A 17,769-nucleotide genomic window follows, 5' to 3' on the forward strand; every position below is an offset into this window, starting at 1 on the left:
CAATAAATGATGCTGAACCACTGACTGATGTAACTGTGCTTTAATTATTAGGATAAAAAACATAATTAGCACTTGTAGATCACATTAGAGCTTAACCAAAGCTTTCAGAAACACTAGCCCATATCCTTATTATTTTATAACATGTAGTTTGCTGTAGTTTATCTGTTGATCATTAAAGTGTATAATAACAATGATTTGTATTTAGCTTTAAAGTGTAGGTTTCTTTTCGCATTTATGTTCCAAGATACTCTGAGAATTCATAACATCTCAAAATGATAATTTATTATTTGGGAAGTTGCTCAGCAATCCCATTGCTTTCTCCTTAAACTATGACTACTATGTATACTACCTACTGTCAGCCTGTTTTCTAATTTGAGTCCATCTTTTCCTCCATCCTTCCGTGACTAGAATTAAAGATTTCAGAGTTTAAAAGGCTAAACTGGGGCTATGCTGTAAACCCTCAGCTCCCTTCTCTTTTGCTTCTCCTGGGCTTCAGATAGTGAGCAGCAGAGTCGATGGAAAGCATAAGAAAATCATCACAGTTCTCTAGGTCTCCACAGTGGTCGTGAGCAGTGATTCGATGAAAGCAAAAATAAACAGGCTGGGTACAGTGGAAGAAAATATTTTCTAAAATTAGCCTAATGGTATTCTACGATTACCGATAAATGTAGATTCCAGGAATAAAAGTAACATAACAAGGACATTTTTTAAAATGACTTTCTGTGAAATAGGATAAAAATGCTTAAAAAACATTTCTTTTCCCCACCTTAAGAACTATGATTTTTTAAACTTCCCTTTGTAAAAATATTAGTAAGGGAAATAAAAAGAGTAATGTCTATATATAATTTAATAGACTGCCTTAATAAAAATTTAAATACAAAGTAGGAGACACAGGCTGGTCTGTAATGGTGATGCAGAGTTGAACTCTTTGTCAAAAAAAAATAAACGTCATGATATACCATGACATGAGATCTTTAGCCTCTCTCCCCCTCAGCCAGTAAAAACTGGGTTTGGAAAAGGCAGGGAAAACAGAACAGGAAGTCGGGTCTCAAAAGAAAAACTAAAGTATTTCAAAATATAGTCAGGTCTAATATTCACATTTCTCTTAAAATTGTATTTTATTATTTGTTTGAATAGTTAATCCATTTGCATGTTTCAGAATTTAAAAAAGATGACTGGCTTGTTTTTGCCTTTTAATGTAAGTGATCCATTATTATCTGTATTTACACTGAACTGATTGGTATTTAATAGCAAATGTTGGAGTTCTTCATGTATATCAGTGTGACAACATTTCCCTTATGCATTTAAACGGCTTTTTGAAGACGTGTTATGTATTTATTCTATCTTCTGAGAGTGGACGGTACATTGTTTTAAATCTTGTGACCCTTGCAGAAAAGGCACTCACTGAATTGCTGGGTATATATATTAATGTTGACTAGAAACACACTTAGATACATCATAAAGTCTTAGAAGTAGGATTGCTAAGTCAACAGGTATACACATTGGTACCTTTAGTAGATGTTAACAAGTCACCTTCCTAAAGAATTATACCAACTTAAACCTCTACACATGTTACATAAAAGTGCTTGTTTTCCCACATCATTGCCAACATAGTGGATAATCAAGGTTTGGGTCTTTGCCAAACTTTTAGATGCAAGACAGACTAGCTCTGATTTGTAATTATTATATAATGAATGTTAATGAGCTTTTTTTTCATGCTTACAAATCATTTATAATGTCTTTTCTGCTCACATCTTTGCCCATTTTTTTCTTGGTTGTTGGCATTCTCCTTGATTTGCCAAGAGCACATCAGTGAGTCCAAAATATCCTTTTTCATTTTTTAATGTGTATTTGACTTTCTTTAGAGTAGTTGTTGCCAAGCAGAATTTTTGTAGAAAAAGGTTTTATTTATTTATGTATTTGTGTATTTTTTATTTCCTTTGGACACAATATACACTCCAATATTTTTAAGATTTTTTAAATTTTTTTCTAGCATTTTGTGGTTTTCTTTAATAAATTTAAATATTTCACCCTTTTGAAGTTTATTTGGTGCGTAATAATATGGCTTAGCACCAACTTCCTTTTCTTCAAGATTGTTACTTTGTTACCCCAGCACAATTTTTGATAGTCCAACCTTTTCTCCACTGACTAGAAATGGCAACATGCTCTAAATAAGTTCTCAGATATATTTAGGCTTATTATTAAAATTTATATTCCTTTACATGGGTATATATCTATGTCAACTTCAATTTCAATTATCATAGCTTTGTATTAAATTACAAGTGTATGATAGAAATGTTCATACTTCCTGGCCTTCTTCCTCTCAATTTTCTGATGTACTTTTCTCTTTTGGGTTTGGCATATAAATTTAATAAGCAAATTTTTGAATGTGTAGTATTTTCTTGGGATCGGTTTAGACTTACAGACTAATTCAGGAACACTTCATTTTCTTTATAATGCTGGGGTTTTCTCCACGGGGACATGCAACACTACTGTATTTGTTCTGATTCCCATTCTCAGAATACCATTTCCAACTTTTCTTTATGTGCATCTTGCATATTTTCCATTAGGCCCAGATGGTTTACTTTATTTAATAGGCAATTTTAATATGGAATTTTCTTCGGCTACAGCTTCCTAATAATTTATTGTTTATATACACAATGGTTATTGATTTCTGTATATTAATTCTATATCCAGATACTTTTCTGAAGTCTCTCACTTGTGATTTTTCAGTTAATTCTTCAAGATTCTCCATGGATAAAATACTAAAATCAACAAATAAGTTAATTTTACATTCTCTTCAAAAATGTTATACTTATATGTTCATGTTTTCTACTTGCATTGGCTAGTATTTTTGAGGTGTGGATGGCCATTAAAAGAGGAAAAATATATAAGAATTAAACAAGTAAACAAAAGACACCAGAAATCATAAAAATATGATTAACAAATTTCAATTTCTAAAACAGTTCAAGATAGCAAAATGAGCTATAAAAAATCACAAGTTAAGAATTGGATATATATATATGTATATATGTATATTTGTGTGTGTGTGTGTGTGTGTGTGTGTGTATTTCAACTCATTAAAGTGCTTCTCCTACAAACCAAGAATCCCAACAACCGGTTAGAAAAAAGGACAAAAGTTATAAGGATATAGTCACAGAAGATAAAATAAAATGATTCTATACCTGAAAAGATACTTAATATCACTTTTCACTTGATAATTACAAATTTAAACTACCTTAACCAAGAAGTTTGGCAAAGATCAAAAGTTTTAATAAGGATGTACAAAAACAAATACTTTCAGATATTGCTAGTGAAGGTTTAGTAATAGCCATAATATTGATTTTTTTCTTTTCCCTGATTTATTTGGGAATAATTCCAGGTTGAGGTAAGTTGATTTTGCCAGTTTACAAAGTGGCAAAAGATGGATATCCATTTTTAATAGATGGATACTATTAGCCTTTATTAAACATTTCTATCTGAACTTGAAATTAACTTATCATTTTGTCAACACAGTTGATGATTCAGTACCCCATCACCGTTATCGTAATGAAGATATGATATATTGATGTCTACAAAATAGATTTAAATCAGTGCTCTGAAGAAAAGTTCTAATAGTAGATAACTAAAATAATAAACTTGGAAACCAGCTTTAAACAGCGAAGGAAATGCATGGTCTATCCCTTATTCATAGGTCTGATACCAAACAGGAATTGTAAAGGCTATCGTTATCTCAAAGATTTTTTCACAGTTGATATTACGCACCTATTACTTAGAGACTCTAAATGAAATTATTCCTTTTTTGACACTCAGACACTTTGTCTTGAATTCCATCCCTTTTGTTTACAAGTTCCTTAGACTAGGGTCCTGGTTAATATGATAGAAACAATATATTAATATATAATCTTTATAATCCATCATCTACTGATTCAAGGTTCAAACTTTATAGAGATGATCCCCTGCTTGCTCAGACCTGTGCAATAGGAAAGCTCTTTCTCTCCTTGGCTCAGCTCCCTGGAGATATCCTCTGCCTTCCTGGACTTCCACTGCTTGCCAGCCCCCACCCCCACAGTTACTTCCATGTAACTGTGTCCTTAGCACACCGTCTGCCACCACAACCATGCCTGTTCTGATACAACTCAAAGTCCAGGTAACAAACCTCTTCTGTCGTAGAAATATCTGAATTAAAAGTACCTGGTAAGTAGGATGCAGCTTCTCTGCGTACGTCAGGACTGATGCACGCATATACTGTAATACATCCATGTGAATTGTAATAATCTGTTTTACTATTTTTGAAGGTTTAGCATCCGTCTATTCAGTTTTATTTTATTTATTTATTGGTAATAGGGTTTTGTTTGTTTCTTTTTTAGTTTTCACCCTGTACAATTCATCAGTTCTCACATGGAAGGGAAAGTATGAGACTATCAGAGAACTTTCTTTTATATAATAATCACTCTGTTGGTTTGTAGCAGAGCTTACTAGAGGAAAAGCATTCACAGTAGCAGGTTATGAGTAATAAAGACCTATGTTTAGACTAAGCCTAATTTTATTGTCTTTCTGTAAATGATACTGTGTATGTGCAACATAGTTGATCAAGGCTACATACACATTGATGTTCCAGACAACTATAGGGTTCACTCACTCACCATTAGCACGATGCTATTGAACTATCTGCCTTTAGCTAAATCTATTTATTTATTTAGCTTATCGATAATGCAACCAGTTCAAATGGTAGAAGAAATATATAAAGATCATTATAATACATCATCTACTGATTTGTTAAGAGGTCCAAGCTTTTTTAAATGGAAAGGAAGTAGTAATTCCTTGTGGTTTATTTTGCTTTTAGGATCTGCTATGGTCTGGGTTTAAGTCATCCATCACCACATCTATTTTAAAAGTAGCAGCTTTTACAGTGTCTAATAATAAATGCCTAATATTGATATTTATAATAAAACTAGGCATATAATTCCATTTATCTAACTCATTGTTTAATAATTGCACAGTGTATGGCATTTGAGTAAAACCTAATTATAGCTTCTGCTCTCATTTCCAAACCCTTTTTAATGTGAGCTATCGCCTGAATGTTTACCCAAACCAGGTGATTAAACACATTGACTAGACCAGAATTTGCTTCAGGTCCAGGGTACTCGGTTTACACACTGATTTCAAAGGTCTGTTGCTATGTTTACAAAGATCTAGTATTTCAGGACAAAACGTGCTGTGGAGTCTGTGATTAAGAACTGCAGAATTATAAACAAACCCTCTAAATAAGCAGAATCCTGAAAATACAATAACCCCTTTGTAGAAATTTGTTAGTACATACTTGTCAATTTTTATATAATGTTATTTGATCCAGAATATTTCCATCTTGTAATAAAAATCACATATAATATTCAATATGGACTACACCAATTAAACAGTAATTTCCAGTTAAATTGGTGAAATTTAGAAAAGGTTCTTATGGCTTTAGGTGGTAATCCTTGAAAAAGAGACTTTAATCCACAGAATATGACAAAGACACAGCTTTAATGCTTTCTCCATGTCTCCTAAGACCCAATAGTGAAGAAAAGAAAGGCCTAGCTCCAGAACAGAGTTAAGGGCCACAGTGATATCTGACCACTCCCCTGTAGGAAATGCCATCTTGAATGGCCTAGATGCCTGGTGGTCGCTTTCTCCAAAGTCATAGTCTTAGGAAGCTCAATGGTTTTATGCACGGACTTAGAAGACGGAACTCCATCTTACCATGCTGGGATTTAGCTCCTTAGAATAAAGGTATAAAAATAACTAAAATAACATCTAATTCTGAAATAAGATCTTAGGCCAAGTATACAATAAGCAAAATTATACTCTTTTAGTGTCACCATCAATATAGATAATTTGATTTAATGGAGAAATCTACTTCACTGGTTGTTCAATTTTCAAATTCAAAAACAACAAAAACTCTCACTACTTAAGGCACTATGCAACTTTTGAGGATGAGTTATGGCAAAGGGATTCACAGTGGGGTCAAGGGTGAAGAATAGAAATTATATGCTCCTCAAACATTGTTCTTTGATTTGACTTATCCATTTAACTTGTGTTTTTGCTACAGTTTGCTGCAGATTTTAAATCTGTATCTTAAAACCATAGTTATTTTTATAATGAAACAAGTATATCAAGATCTCTTGAAATGAAGTTACAAAATTCTCACCAGTTCAGATAGTGCATAGACTTCTGTTCAGCACATTTTATCCTACTGAGGACCAATGCTGCATGCAGAAGGCCATGTTTACTGTAACTATTCCAAACTAGCTGACAGGTTTTCTGGAATGTTCCATAACCTTATTTGTAATAAATGCATTTTCATGCACATAGGTACATTGCACTCAAATGGCACCAAATAACTTGTAGTAGCTGTCCTAATCTGACCTGGAAATATAGAACATCTTGACCCATATTCTTCTCCTGGAGCATTTATTTATACTAGTGGCATGTCAAAGACACACAAGTTCTTTCTCACAAAAATAAAAACCACATCCAGATGATCAAGATCTCTTCCAGGAGAGTATGGTTAACAGAAACACAGACCTACAAAAGAAAAGTGTTGTGTCCATGCATTGTCAAAAGAAGTCCTCTAGAAAAAAATCGGAAGATGTCTGAGGAATCAACACAACCTACCTGAGGCATCTTCCTTCTCTTTTTGTTGTTCGGACAGATTTTTGGCTCCTAGAAGTTCCAGGTCCCTTGTTTCCAAAGAGCCGCCTGTGTTGGCCCGTCTTTCAGACTCTCATATTGCAAAATCTGAGATTCTGTTGCAATAAACACCAGATTTCAAAGGCAAAGCAATGGAAATTGTGCAGAGATTAAACTTCATTTTTATAGCAACAGTCAGTAGTAGCATGAGCATGTGTCTAAACAATGTCTTCTCTTCCAACATAATATTAGGTCGAGAAAGACAGACCTGAAGTTTATTTGTGTAGAAGCAAGCATGGATGTTGAGGGTGCATTTAGAAAAAACACATATTTAGGTCTGGGGTAGAGGGGAGAGGATTGTCTTTTATATAAACACAATAAATGTATCCTTGAATCTCCCTGAAGGAACCATGTGCAAACAGATAATACTAGAACTATGTTATTCTAGCATAATCCTCAGCCAAATGTAGTTGAAAAGTGATTGGGCATAATGAGGGCAACCTTGACACAAATGTAAGCAATAGTGCTTCCCACGATAAAACAATCAAATGTAAGTCAAAGAAGAACGCGGCATTTCAGGAGTAATTTTTTTCTCTCGATGCTCATTTAATTTGAAATTAGGAATGGTGACCTAATTTCAATAGTATTCAAAGAATAACATATTAAATGAATTACCTTTTTTAAATTTTCTTTCAAGGGCATCTTCTTTAGCATTACAATGTCTGTATCTTTTAAGGTGAAGGGAATAATCTTTAAAGAAAGCTAAGAAGTTAAAGTATCAGCAAGTCAGAAAAATGCTCAGAAACTGCTAACTAAATGCTCATAAACTGATAAAAACCCGTAAGAATATGCCCAGGGCACCAAGGAAGCTAACATTTGCTTAAGGCAGAAAGCCCTTGACATTTCAGCTCACTAAGTTTTACCAGGGCTCCTTTCATCCCTTCTTGACTGTACAGGGCCAAGGCCCCCATGATCCAGTTGCTATAAAAAGAAAGTTTTAAAAAGTACAAGTAGGTATACAGAACAGCCCTGGGGATGTAAAGGATAGTATAAGAAATGGAGCAGCCCAAGAACTTGTACCCATGACCCGTGGGCATGAACAATGGTGCAGGGATTGCCTGGGGTGTTGGAGGGTACTGAATGAGGGGGAGCAAAAGGAGAAAAAGCAGGACAACTGTAATAGCATGATCAATACAATAAAATTTAAAAATAAAAAATTAAATAAATGAAAGCTCCCAACTAGATACCCATCATCACAAAACTGTCGGTTTTAGAGTATAATCCTTCAGTTCACCCATCTAACAGATGACGAACATGAAGAGTGTAAGCAATTTGCCCCAGAGTGATTGCTAACTGTGTCAAAGTGAGTGATGAAATCCAAGTCTCTTATGATAAGGTATGAGTATATTTTCTAGCATACTCCAATTAAACATTCCTGAGTGAAGATGTCTTAAAAGATCTACAATTAGAGAGACTGAAGTAGGAGATTTGGCAAAATTGAAACCAGTTCTACAACAAATGAGGTGGATAAATTAGAGGCTTCACTAAGACAAAGTTGAATAGTACACTTAGTGAACTATTACGCATATGACAGGATGTTGATATTTTAGTAGTAAACGTTTATCCTGGATGGCTGGGTAGCATTGGCATTCAGCACAGGTAAATTTTCTGTGGAATATAATCGCCATAAAAATGGTCTTGAGGCATCTCATTATAGTTTCTCAAGAGACAACTGATTGTCAAACAGGGGTCAGTAAAGATGCCACATGGGTTAAATATCAGATCTCTTTTCCCTCAAAATTCACTCCCCCAAGTTTTCTCTGTACACTACCTGCCATGAATTCACTATTAGTCACCTTAAAGAATGATAATGTTACTGTTGTTTACTTTGTCATTCTTCTATTGCTCAAGAAACCAGCAAAAGTCTTTGATATACTTATTTTTGCTAGACTATCATACCATGGGCTCTCCGCTGGGTTTCCATGCCTCCCCCGCCCCAGTATGAGGCCAATTGCACAGAAGAGCATGCAATTGTGCTGGGCCATCGGGGTGAGTGGGGGGGTCACGGACAGGCTGCAAGCAGGCCACTCTGCGAAAACAGCCCACAATGTCAGTCAGCTGCTACAACTCACAGCAGGGCAGAGTTTCTGTGGCTAGTTTTTAAAAACAATAGCAAAAGGTGTTTTTGGTTCTTCTCCTTGAGGGAAAAAAAATGTAAGAATGATTGGATGGTCATAAAATGTAAACAATTAAGACTCGGGGAAAAAATGAATGCAAATATTAATAGATGAAAGTAGATCACAAATTTTAAGTCAAAACCGGGACAAAAAATGTAATCACTGGAGTATAAACCTTTGACTTTGAATTTGCCATCAGAGTTTTAAAATCCATGACTTGCCTTTGCATAATTTACAAATGTCAATTTCATGGTGATTATCAATTGTCCATCTAAAATAAAAGAAAGAATCAATTTGTACTTTGCCATTCTGTCCATGAAATGAATCATTCTTATGAAAGGGTCACAAAACATGTATTAATATTCCAGTTGAAGCAAATTCGATCCAACAACCAGACTATTTCACTGTCAAGGACAGTGTTGCTCTGAGATGCGTCCCTCATGGTGGAACCCTGGGAAATGGTTGCCTTTCCACCCACAGTGCCCCTCACCCATCGCTCAGATATGTCCCGTTGCACAGTAAGTAATGACATTTGCATGGTCAGTCAGGAAGGATTACAAGCTCGCTCACAGCTCCAAATGAAAAGCGCCTAAAATCCTTGTACATTATAAAATGAGAGCTGGCATTTTAGCCCATCTCAATGGAATATAATACAGTTCTGACATATTCATCAATTGACTGTTTCCCTGATACAGGAAATAATGACTGAATAACAATAAGTTGCTTCTAGATCAGTGCAGAAAAAAACTGGCATTAGTTTTATCTTTAAAATGGTTCAAATTGTGCTCTTGAATCTTTATGCCCAAATGAAGACCCTTTCCTCTCCTATTTGCTTGCCATGCTTTCCTTGGTTAATCTCATCACAGAGTTACCATTATGACGACAGAAGGCAAAGGAAGTGGTCTGCAGGTCACCAAGACCCCTCTGTTTCAAGGACAGGCTTCCTGGGGCCTGCAGAGAAGCAGAGCAATCAGGAAGTTATGAAGGCAAATATGAGCAAGTCAGATCTGGCCTTGACTCCAGCTTTAGTACAAAATTGCTGCATATCTGTTTTCATCTCTGAGCCTTGATTTCCTCATCACTAACGTGGGGATTATAACAGCACCTGCCACATTAGCCTAGTCTAAACATAACATGTAATGCATGTAACCCAATTACCAGAGGGCCAAGTTCATAGTAAGACCTCAATAAATATTACATTTTATGTTGTTCCTAGCATTTTTATTATTACAAAAGTGGCCCTGGTCAGGTAGTCTCTACCATGGAATATTTTGTGATTATTGAGCTGGCATATTTCAGTCATTTATTAGAAAAAAAATGTTATAGCTAGATGAGAAAATAGTGATTCTGCAAATAATTTTGTGAATTGGAAATCCAAAAAAAGAGCATACATTTGAAAAATGCACATGATATTCGGGTGAGCACCACAGTGGGAACTGGGATTTAGAGTCACTAGTTCTGACCCTTTCACTAAACTGCTAAGGAAGTAACCTTGTACAGTCATTTTGGGGCTTCAGCTTCCTACGTGCCCTGATCAGTAAACAGGTTACATGGGCATGGTCAGCTCTAACACCATGGGGTGGGCTGCACAGGACTGTGAAGCTAGAAAACTCTGCCTTTCATTTGCTACATGGAGAGGTTTGCCCTCACCTTGGAGAGCTTTGCCCTCACCATGGAGAACTTTGCCCATGTTGCTGTGTTACGTGGCTTAGATAGGGTACCCTGGAAGCAGTTCCTGGAATGAGAATTCTTGTGCAAGCGATTTCTTATCAGAATGTTTCTAGAAGAGCCCTGGTTCAGGTGGCTCAGTGAGCTGAGCATCGTCCTGCAAAGCCAAAGGTCGCCAGTTCAGTTTCCAGTCAGGGCACATGCCTGGGTTGCAGGCCTAGTCCCTGGGAGAGGCAACCAGTTGATATTTCTCTCACATCAATGTTTCTCTCCCTCTCTGTCTCCCTACCTCCCCTCTCTCTAAAATAAATAAATAAAATACTTGCTTTTAAAAAAAGAATGTTTCAAGGAGACACATGGGAAAGAGTAAGGAAAGCAGGATAATGAAAGGGAAGAAACTAATAGTGATGTGAGTGAAGTGAGATTCTGCCCCAGTCTGATCTTGTGGAGGCTCAGAAACATAGCCTGTGCCACAGGCTCATCCCGCCTTTGGGGTAAGGGAGGAAGGTGATAACCCAAAACCAAAGCAGCTGCAGCACCTGCAACAACCACTTGAAGAAATTCCTAGAGGTCCAGAAGAGTCCCAACAGCACATTATGGTTTGATGTACTGAATATTTAAAGCACTTGAACTTAGGAACTAGCTTTCTCTAAATCGGTCTCTCTACAACAGGATATTACTACACACAACTCTAAGTTCTGTCACTTCACATTTTAATGGACACATGCTAGGAACCTTTGAAAATTATCTGTTTGATCGTTGTTAACTTACGATTATAAAGTTCACCCCCCTCTATTTTCTGAGGGTCTGGAGCCCTACTCTTCCTGCTGATCACACGACAGTTTGGGGGGATGGTTTTGGGATGTGCTCCTGTCTTATAAAAACATACACATTAAAACACAAATAAGGTGTAAAGAGCCTTAAGTGCCTTAACTGTTGAGTGCTTCCCTCTTTTCTTCCTGAAGTGCAATTATATATAAATTGTAAAACATTGTTTTCTTTTTCTACAGCAATAGTCAGTTTCATCAGTTATATATATTATGCCAAGAAAGTACCTTTCAGAAGAAAATGGGAAATCCAGAGAACTTCAAGTTTTTTTTTAAAGTGACAAAAGTGGAGAAATAGATATCTATCTTTGAAAGGAAAAAAAACCTTTTTGATTCTAAGATTACCATTCATTTTGCCATAACACATTATCTAGTAAGAGATCCTGCGGTGTTACAGGGGCGACTCACTTCCAAGGTTGCCTGTCTAACCACCGTGGCCCCGTGCAAACCCTGGGAGAGTGTGAACCATTTTCCTTTTAAGCTTCTAGAATAGAACTTCCCTGGTTTTCATTTCCTTTGAGTTAAATCACATTATTTTTGGATACTCTTACATTGTTTCCACCAGAATGCCTCCTCTCAGTGCTGATTTTTATTTCCATCATTGTGGCAAGAAAGGATAGATCAAAAAAGTTAAATTTTACATGTAAAAATGACTTGTTGAAAGAAAGCATTTCTAACAAGAAGAGGAAATTAATTTCAAACTTATATCATCTTTTAGACTGAATATTTCCTATTAATGAAACGGGAAATTTCTAGAGAATTTAAATTCTATCAAAATACACACAAGTTAGTCTTGATTTGGTTGTGGGATAGACTATTTGTTTAATTTATGTATTCCTAGACTTTGATGGGTTTTTCTCTTGGGGGAGGGGATATGAATTTTGATTGTAACATTGAAAAATGTTACAAAAATATTATAAAAACTTTATAATATTAGCAGTGCTTTGCATTTCATAGTTACTTTGATGATTAGGGTTTGTTTTCTGGCTGAGACATTGGTGCTAAGTTGAATGCTTGCCCCATACAGTTAATTCTTCCCTATTACATTTTCATAATGCCCTCTCGTATTAAAATAATGCCACTTTGCAAGAGTAGAACACGCTAACAGTACAGTATGAATCACGGCAGTGTTCCTGTGTTAATACTCTGCCTTGTCCGGGCACATTTATTCACTATTCAAATGCGACATATATCTCAGTCCAAAAGCAAGTTTTATTTGTCTTAATTTTCCATCTTTAAATGAGAAAGGGGCAAAAAAGAGGTATTTTTTCCCCAGCAGAGCACACTCCAGAAACAAATATGCTACATCTGTTTTAGCTGGCATACGTGGGGCCTGCAGGGTAATGTATTACTTTAGATTTCAAAACTGACAGTTTTCAGACTAGAAGTTCTCCATGTTGCACAACAACAGACATCAATGTGTAGAGATTTGATTTTCCAGTGATGTTCATTTAGGATTATTTTACTGGGTAGATTGAGCTTGCAAGTTTATGAACTCTATTGAAGCAATTGTCTCCCCAGTTCCAAAAGGCTCTTGAAATTCTGTGCCTCAGTACCATACAACCAGCAAGATCTCCCATCACAGACCATCACAGAAGGCTTTTTTGTGGTTTATTTGGAAGTCATTTTCATGCTAAATCCCATTTTTTTACTACTTTGCAACGTTTCTGAAAGCTTTCATTAGCCTTGATAGGGAGTTAAGATCAATTTATCCATTTTTCAAGAGATTCATGCATGAGAGCAAGTGTTCCTGGGCTTTGGTATTTGGATATTATCAAATCAGGCCATGATAAAATACAGCCAAAGCCCAGCATTTTAAACGGAAGAACCATATGAGAGCATTGAATTCTGATATTTAGATGCTGAAGCAGACACAGGGAATATTTCACATTCACAGAGGATTTTCTTTCTAACCTTCCTTCCCCTACATTATCCATTCCCCAAACAGAGACACGCGCACATCCTTTTGAAGTATGTGAAGGTGACATCATAGCAGGCAGGCCCCTCCGTCTATGCCTGTGGGCATGATTTTAAACAGAATCCTGAGAGGGTTTATCTCTGTTAAAATGCACAGACAGGATCATGGGTGCTTTTTTAAAAAATTTCACACAAGAATTCAATAAAAGCAGAGTTGATACCTGTTTATATGTATCTACAGACATATACGAGAGCTCAATAATATAAAGATATAATACATTTGTGCTACTGGCAGAGACGGGCAATTAAACAATGTGCAATTGGGTGTGTGAAGCTGAGGTCCAGTCAACAGCTGTAAGTGTATTTGAGGGTGAAGTTGCCAACTCATGCTGTAATACGTTTATACGGGGTAAACACATTGTATATTAAAGAAATTAAAGAGAAGTGCTTTCTTTGTTCTATTTCAAAGGAGGGGTTTTTTGTGGGGGTTTTTTTGTATTGCTTTCATTGTAGGAGAAGAAGCAATAATGATCTGATTGCCCGAAAACACGCAAACAGCCTGAGACTTGGGGAGTTCTGAAAAGCCATATCTAGAGATTTTCTCTAATACCTTTATTTTCAGAGTGTCTTTCCCCAAGGGGACAAAATACTTCTACTGCCTTCACCGCCTTAATCTTCACATGATCATTGTTCGGGAGTCAGGCAGGCTGGGACTTCTGTCGATTCCCCTGGTGCAGCAGGCAGACAGTGGCTGCTGGAGGGACTTGATGGGAGTTACGGAGCCCGTGGGGCGCACAGCTGGCAAAAGGACCCGGGTCTGCTGTTTGCCAGGGCTTTCTTTTACCCGACAGACAGAACGCATCGCCTGGAGCTGAGAATCCCACAGTGTCCTTGATTACGTAGTTTCGAATTATAGTTCACTTTAGAGATGCCTATTAAAATCAGATATGGCAGCAGGCCTGGAAATCATTTAGGGGACCCCAGGCTTCAAGCTAGTGGGAGATTTAGGAAGCAGAGCTGGAGGGATGGAATATCTACAACGTAGGTGGGGATGGAATGTCTGACCCACGGTCCACTGGTGATTTGCACGTGATAGGTGCTTCGCTGGTTGACCAAAAAGATGCAGAAGGTCTTCCCTGGGCATTTATTTAGTCAGTTAGTTACTTTTACAAGTGACTTCTTGTGAAAGCTTCATTTCTACTTTTAAGTTGCTGGAAACAACAGATTAATAACAGAAAGATATATAGGTAGCTATTTTAGAAGCCCAAGGGCAGTTTGAAACGAACTCCCTCATTAAGTGGAGGGAAGGGCTTCCCTCTCGGGAAGGATTCAGGAGGCTCCCTCTTGTCTCACTGGGGGTTTTTTCTAAGACATAGTTCAGTAGGGATGGACTTTTCCCTCATGAATAATTGATAGTCTAAAGCAGTTTTCATTGTTTTTCCTTTCAACGCTATACAGAGAAACCCAATAATGATTCTCACTGCAATATTAGCATATATTTTAAGCATGCCATTATACCAATGGGAAAGCACCTAATTTTCCTGAAACAATATGCTTCTTTAACTTTGAGAAATATGATTTAAATTAGTAATAAAGATGAGAAACAATCTAACTTTTGAAACTGCTTTCTGTGCTGAAATATTCTGTGGAAAATAAGAAAAGAGTACCTTTATATAAGATTTAACTATTGGAAAGCATAATTAAACATTGAAATATGAGATATAGAGATGAGATAAATTTCACTACAATATGGGATCTTTCCTTGGTCACAGATGTAAAAACATTAAGGAAAGAAATCTTAAAATACATGAAGATTTTAAACACTGGGGGTAATATTTATTAATTTAATACTGCTTTCCTAATAGGCACAGAGCTTAAAGATATTTTAATATAAACTTCTGACCTTAAGAGCTTTTTAAATTATTAAAAATTATTAAAGACCACAAAGAAACATTAGATGAATTCTATCTATTGGTATTTACTATATTAGAAACTAAAACGTAGGCTCTGCCCCACATCCGGGCGGCAGCTTTGTCGTGAGTCAACAGCAACATCAGAGGGAGTCTTAGGCCAAGGTCAAGGGCAAGATTGTCCCTTCCTCCAGCCCCGTTTCATCCAGCCGCTCAGGAGCCAGGAAGGTGGCAGAACCCAGCAGCCCCACCAAGGAAGAAGGGGACAAGGAGCACTCCGCGCAGCTGAGGCCTCCCGCGCGCTCCAACTTTAAGTGGGCTGAGGGCCAGGCACTGGGGGCCCAGGCAGCGTGGGCTGATGCAGTAAGGGAAAGAAGAGGTGCCAGGGCTGATGCTGGGACCCTCACACCTCTGGGAGCTGTCCCTAATCCTCGGCAGGGGCCCCTACCAGCCCTTTAAGGCATGGATATCAGGGGTCGACTGTCCAAGGAAGGCGACCCTCTGCCTGGACCTGTGAGAGGAAGTGTCGCTGCCAAAACGGGCGTCGCCCCACAGCTCCAAAACTAACGCTCTCAGTGTCTCCCAGAAGATGGCTGAGATGTCAGTTCATGTGAACAAAGCACAAGAGTGACAAAAGCCATGAGTTTGCTCTGGTGGTGGTGAACAATGATACCTCCTGGTCGACTGGCCTGACCTCCTATCCCCGTGAGCTTTGTGGCCACTTCTATGACCTGGAGATGGCCTCCTCTGCCACCTTCTGTTTGGAAGGTCTCTTCAGCCCCATCCAACAGCAGGCTGACCTGCCAGTCACGAAGAACGTGCCGATGATCCCACCCCCATATGTGGTTGGTAGCATCCTTGTCTACAGCTGCACGCGAGGCCAGCCCCGGTTCTCCTGGCCGAGCCCATGAAGAAAATGTTCCAAGGCCTGTGTTTCTTCTTCGATGTGTACATCCACAACAATGACGACGAGAAGGAGAGGGAGATGAGCTGAACAAACATGTTTGTTTCCATGGGCAGCCTAGATATCAGGGGCACCGGCCAGAAGAATGACGTGGGCCCTGCCAGCCCTCGAGCTGCACAACTGCATGGCCCATCTGCACACTGACCCACCGCAGCGGCCCTGCCAGAGCCATGCGTCCTGGAGCCCGCAGCAGGAGGAGGGCGGAGCCGCTGAGGGTGAAGCCGCTGTCTGAACTACCCCTGTGTATTGAACCTGGTGCAAGGAAGCCCTTGGCCTAGGGTGCTAGCTCTTAAACCCCTTCATGGGACCCATGGGGGACTTCAAGGAGGCACTCGGGGTACTCGGGAGCCCTGTCAGGAAACCCAGGATTCCAGGAAGCACCCCAGGGACTGTGGGCACCCATCCGCCAAGTTCCCCAGGCCGCATCTCACTCCCCGGTTTTTCCGTTATAATTTGTTCTTCCCTGTGTGATTTTTGTCATCGGTAAATATCTGAGAAATCTCTAAAAAAAAAAAAACAAAATTTTGAAATGTTTAGTAATGAATAAAAATAGAAATAACATGCTAATATAAATAATACGTTTTTGTGAAAAGTGGGCTATTTTCTAAGTAAACATATCATTGAGAAGAGTGGCACTGTTTTACATTTTTATAAATAGCCTATTGGCCGGCTGAATTGTCTAGCTGTATTTGGATATCTGCTTTTGCCATCGTCAATCTGTTGTGAAGTTATATACAAAGCAAACTCTGCAAAGCTACTGTAAACTTGTGAGATGAGAGGCAAGCAATATGAAAAGAGCTTTGACCTTGGATCGCTGCAAAGATCTGGTGGACCTCCAAGTCCTACTTTGAGAACAGCTGAAGAACAGAGCCAACTGGGAGGCTGCAAACCTCCTTTTCTTTCAGTGCTATCGTCAGCCACATTTTTCACTTTGGTCTGAACATCCTTACGTATGAAATGGAAGTATTAGGTCAGGTTCTCTCTCAGGTCACTTCTATGGTCTCAGTGTCCTCAAAAGCAGTTTTCTTCATCATGTGAATCCATTCTTACAAATATATTGTGGTATATAAGAGTATAATTAGGATTGAGGTAAAAATGCAGTTTATAAATAAATATTGATATGATACCACTCATTACTATGTCGATGCTTCTTTGGAGGCTAACGTAGGTACAGTTTTTTTGCTGGAGCAGTGGAGACAAATAGCTAACCTCTACCTCCTGCAAGCCCCCTGAAAGTGGGTGGTTCTCATTCCGCTATGCTTGTGTCCTGGATACGAGAAGAGCTCTCCCTGGAATCACACACGCTTGCACACTAATTTCAGTTCTCCTATTTAGTAGTTGTGTGATATTGGTCAAGGAACATAACCTCTTTCAGCATGTGTTTTTCAACTGTTAAAGGATTAATTATAGCTGGTAGGAATGTAAAAGGGGGCAGCCACTTTGGAAGACAGTTTTGCAGTCAGTACCTCACAAACCTGAACCTATCCTTACCATATGATCTAGCAACCACACTCTGGTAGCTAAAAATTGAGGTCCACATAAAAATCTGTACATGACTGTTTAGTGGTTTTATTCATAGTTGCCAACACTTGAAAGCAAGTTTGTCCTCAGTAGATGAATGGGTAAACAATCTG

General features: G+C 38.1%; 1 pseudogene; it reads left to right on the forward strand.

The window, feature by feature from the left end:
• Positions 1–16,367, forward strand: part of LOC118993310 (BRISC and BRCA1-A complex member 1-like) — a 29,590-nt pseudogene extending 13,223 nt beyond the window's left edge.
• Positions 16,368–17,769: the final 1,402 nt, after the last annotated feature.

This window comes from Sturnira hondurensis, unplaced genomic scaffold (genome assembly GCF_014824575.4).
Source record: "Sturnira hondurensis isolate 20B ecotype Veracruz unplaced genomic scaffold, ASM1482457v3 Scaffold0008710, whole genome shotgun sequence".
Lineage (NCBI taxonomy): Eukaryota > Metazoa > Chordata > Mammalia > Chiroptera > Phyllostomidae > Sturnira > Sturnira hondurensis.